This window comes from Mycteria americana, chromosome 5, assembly GCF_035582795.1.
Source record: "Mycteria americana isolate JAX WOST 10 ecotype Jacksonville Zoo and Gardens chromosome 5, USCA_MyAme_1.0, whole genome shotgun sequence".
Lineage (NCBI taxonomy): Eukaryota > Metazoa > Chordata > Aves > Ciconiiformes > Ciconiidae > Mycteria > Mycteria americana.
This window is the reverse complement of record NC_134369.1, coordinates 70,467,450-70,472,217: the sequence shown is the minus strand read 5'-3', so window position 1 is coordinate 70,472,217 and position 4,768 is coordinate 70,467,450. Positions and strand designations below refer to the sequence as shown.

The 4,768-nt window shown below is 39.8% G+C and overlaps 1 long non-coding RNA gene across 1 annotated transcript; it reads right to left on the bottom strand.

The window, feature by feature from the left end:
• Positions 1-322: 322 nt before the first annotated feature.
• On the bottom strand, positions 323-4,116 carry LOC142409822 (uncharacterized). Its single transcript, XR_012775786.1, has 3 exons — positions 3,954-4,116; positions 3,682-3,849; positions 323-418 (listed from the first exon to the last, which is right to left on the bottom strand). It is a non-coding gene; the product is annotated as an uncharacterized LOC142409822 (long non-coding RNA).
• Positions 4,117-4,768: the final 652 nt, after the last annotated feature.

Genomic DNA, 4,768 nt, shown 5'->3' with positions numbered 1-4,768 from the left:
TCCGTTCTCATATGTATAAGCCAGCTTCCGCTTTCAAGGACTTGCACGTTTTCCTGTCATCTGATGGGCAATTAGTCCGGCGCATCTCACAATGGTGGCGATAGACCAAATCAAGAAGAGCGAAAAAATACAGACAAAAATGCAATCATGTCATTACTGCAGAACATATGACCACATTTTGCTTCTAGCTACCAAGCAGTACTATGGGATGTGTGTATTCATGTGAAAATAAGCCCAACCAGTCATTGAGATATATACAAAATGGATGATTCATGATAATTGTTACACTGGAATTGCTCGACAAAGAGACGGAAGAAAGCTGTTGATTACCAGGCATCTCAAGAAAGACCACAGATACAGAGAAATTTAATGGTCACTGTGGACGTGCAAATTTCCATCTGCAGACTAACAGGCAGGCCTGTGAAAAGAAATGAAGAAAAGCATACTCATTAGATTCAAAATAGCTGGAAAAAGTTGCGTATCCACCAATTCAAAAAGGGTGGAAGTCACTGAGTCACACCGGCTGAGACCATTGAATAGGGCAATGACCAGCACTCAAAGGTGCTAATGGGCAATGCACCCTTTATAGCCTTAATCCTTTGAAACAGTAAAGTCCCAAAGGCAGAAGAGGCCATAGAGAAAACACATAGATCATACGCTAGTTATGGTCCTTCAGTTCTTTGGGACTTATCTTTACTCAAAGAAAGCAGTCTTATTGAACCCTCAGTACACTGGGCGACTTAAAAGTGTAAGTATTTGTTGGATCAAAGTATGCATTACTTCAAAAGCATAAAATGCCTAGATATTGAAGGCAATAAATCTTTCTCTGTAAAATACATGCATATATAATTCATATGATAAGCTTAATACTGAGATTTTTAGCTTGGCTTCCAACAGACATGAGATGTAGGCAATTATGTTCCCTAAGAGTGAGTCTGTCTGTCCCCTCTCAGTCCCAAAGAAAATAATTTTTGAGCCCATTAGCCAATTTCAACCAATTTTGGCAGAGGGATAGAGGTCTTGAGGGTATTAAGTTCCCATATGCTTTGCAATAGTAGGTGGCCAGGTAGGAGTGGCAGACTCATTAGTGCATGCCTTGAAGGAATGGCATCAGCATAGACACAACCCTTTCTTAGACCTCAGAGAATCCAGAAGGACCTCATGAATGCCCAAGTAGGCATGCACAAAGCAACAGCTTCAGCTGAAATTCACATCTCATTAGACATCAGCAAATGAAAGCACAAGAGCTGTTGATCTCCCACTTGTGATACCACCCATTTCTCCTTCTCTTTTGGTCCTGACAGCAGCTACGGTGCCTTCAGAGCACCTTCACATCACAATTCTCCACTTACTGCTTTTGTTTCTTTCCATTTAATGGGAGCCCCATTGCATTTTTATGCCTTAACTCCCTGCTCATAACTGTCAGGCTATCTCCTAACATATGGAAACAATTCATTTTCTTTGTCATCGTTTGGATCTGAAACTAGGGTACTCTGAAATGTAACTATACATGAATTTCCCTGAACTAATTACATAATATTTATCCTATTTTCTTTAAAGTAATACTCGCTAGCAAAGAAATGAAGAACTGCATTGCTTATAATAAACTCTGCATGCTACATTGTAATCTAAACTGTACAGTTATATATGGTGAAGAACTAAAAGGTTTGAGTTATTCCCCTTGGCAAACATTTTTTTAAGGATTGCTTAAATAAGCAGTACAGAAACCAGATGTCATTTGGTAAGAGTATCTGAATGACCAAAAATTTGCTGTCTGGGTATTTTTTTTACTTTATAAAAACATGAGAAATTCTTTGGATTTATATCATATTTAGCAGCTGTGAAACAGTGCAAACATCTGTTTGTACCTATAGGGAGCTGACCTACGGGGTCCTCATCTCTTAATCACCAAGCAACAATCTAGTCTCATATACATAGTTTATTGTTTTCTTTTCAGCTGCCTCCTGCACTTCAAAGTTTTTATACTCTCATGTTCTATTATCACGGCGAGAGGGACAGTCCATTCATTATAAGCCCAGATCAGTGCAACAACTGATCAAAATTGCCATAAAGCACCGTGGACGCAGAAGTGCCCTCAAACACAGCCATAAGCAACTTTCAGTATGTCATAAAAAAATTGTTGCTTCCCTTTTTTTTTTTTCCCAACATTATTGGTTGTTGGTTTGTTGTTGTGGGTTTGTTTTTTTTCTAACTTAAAGGCTGGAAGAACAGAAGATGAAAAGGAACAGAAGTCTCTTTTTATAGCCAATCCTACTGTGGGAAGAGGGGTTGACAAGACAGCTCCATGAGGTCCCATCTACCCTATTTTTCTAGGTTTCCGCAATTGTCAATTATAGGAAAAGACTGCTATCTTCTACGTCCATCTAGCATCCCATTGACTGGAAAAGAAGGAAAACAAAGTAACTTTAGGGGATATCCCCTTCCAAAGAGGTTCTCCTGCTGTACCTACGCACTAAACGAAGCCTAAGTAAGATCCCATCCTCTGTCAGGACTTCTAAAATAATGCAGGGCATGGAGGGGAAAAGAAATGTACTCAAGAAGCATTTTGCCCTGCTCTTTACCACATTACTTACAACACACACACACACGTGCACCATCCTTTAGTGATTTAGCCAGGAGCAAAACTTTTCAGCCTCTGTGATAATCTCTCCCCTTTTTTCCCTAATGTAATATTGACCTTGGGACCTCGATTTTTATGCAGTGAGAGAAAGGTGCAAACAGCGTGAAAGAAAAGATTTGTGGGCCTTGGACATGAGAGTGGAATCAGCACTCCCAGATATACTATGAGAGCTTAAACTATACTCTGAACTAAGTCTGAAAACAAATGGGAAACACTGTACGATTCCATCCCATTACAGTGCAAATAAATCATTTCTGGAAATCTAAAACAAATGGCCCAATCTCAGCTCTGTGGATGATCCAAATGCAAAAAAGCTGCTAATTCTAAAAGGCAGATGCAAGTAACGAATTAAGTAAGAATGCAGCAAAAAAATAAGGAGTGTAACTTGTTTAGCAGGAAGATGTTAAGGCCATAGAAGTGGGTCTTCCAATCACCTTTTTTGGTATTCCTGAGCAAACATTCTTTTTTGCTTACGTTAATATGGAATGTATTATGACAACGTTCTTATGGATATCCATGCCTTTTGTCTATCAGTACTTGCAGATACATTCAAAACAGCTGCAAATATTTTTTAAATTATGTAAAAGTCCCAAACACTTTGAAAAGTATATTAATATCCCTTTAAAACAGCAGTGTATTATATTAAATTAAGGATAGGAATTTAGAGAACAAAAAAATATGTTGTTAGCATTAACGTTTTCACTGCTTTCATATGCAGTCGTCTTAGATAAGGCTTAGAATTATTTTGGTTAAATTTAAAAGCGTTATGGTGTTTGCACATTTAGATGACAAAGCAGATAATCACACATACAGATTACAAGGAAAGGTTTGTGTTCACAAAGCTCAGCTGTTTTTTTCTAACTATTTCATTATATATATGTTTTTATATATGTATCTATCACCTCTTCCTACAACTCTTGCCTCTTTTCTATCTGCAGATCATCATAGCTACAACACCATTCCTAGTGCAGATGGAGAGGTTATTTCTCTAAATGCTGCTTCCTCAGTCTTTGTCTGTGCAGCTGCAAAAAAAAAATTACCTTGGAGGGATTTTCAGAAGTGATCTGGCAAGGGAAGGTATCAGTTCTTGCAACAAACCTCTCAGTCGTCTTCCTGTGATGGCCTTTTCACATCCATAACAAGGAGGCCGGTAGCAGGCAGGGAAGCTATGGGGCATGAGCGGCTCTGTCTGTCCCCTCTACCAGACTCTTGGAGGAAGGAAAAATACTAATTAGTGCTTTTCCCTGGCACAGGAGAGCAATGCCATAGCAACAGGAGCATTGGCACTACCAAAAGATCACTGCAAAAGTACCACAGGGAAGTGCTGAAGATCAATGGGTCTCCAAGCCCAGGCACGATTTCTTGCAGGTCCTGTCCGAGGAACAGAATGGGAAACCTCTGCAGTCATCACATCCTTCCACACAACGTTCTGGGGAACATCTGCTCTGCAAAGCCAGGAGGACTGGTGTCTTGACTCAGAGTCCAGCAGAAAAGAGAAAGGGACAGCAAGAAAGAATCCGGGACAGCTGAAACATCATGCTCCAAAATGGTCATACAAAAACATGCATATGCAGAAGTGATTGCAACTTGGAAATGCGTTTCCTGGCTCTCGGGTCAACCATTGTTTTTAGTTTTAAGAGACGCCCAACGTGTAACTTGGACTTAACATAGGCTCCTTGAGCGAGTGCTTTCCTATATTTCTTCTGGCCGTTTCTTTTGTCATGGACTGCGATGTCATTTCTTTTGGTTGGGTGTATGCAGCCCCACTTTCTCCCTCCTAGCATGGGCTAACAAGAGACAAATAACAGGGAGGATGGGCAAAGGAGGAAAGAATAAAGCTGATTCCATGTGCTAACTCCATTGCTGGGGACTTGTGGACTGTTACTAGTTTTCATTTTTTGCTGGGATTAAACAGCTAATAAATAGAGATTTCACGTCCCATAAATAACATTGTGTTTGTCGGCTCACTCAAAGAATAATCGATAGTTAGTGAACGAGACTTTCCGGTACAATAAAATAAGCTCTGCATTTACTTTTCCCAGAGATACCTATGAATTCTCCACTTCATTTTGTTCCTACCTAAAATATCAAAATACTCTCCCCAAAACCAACCAGTGACTTAGCTGC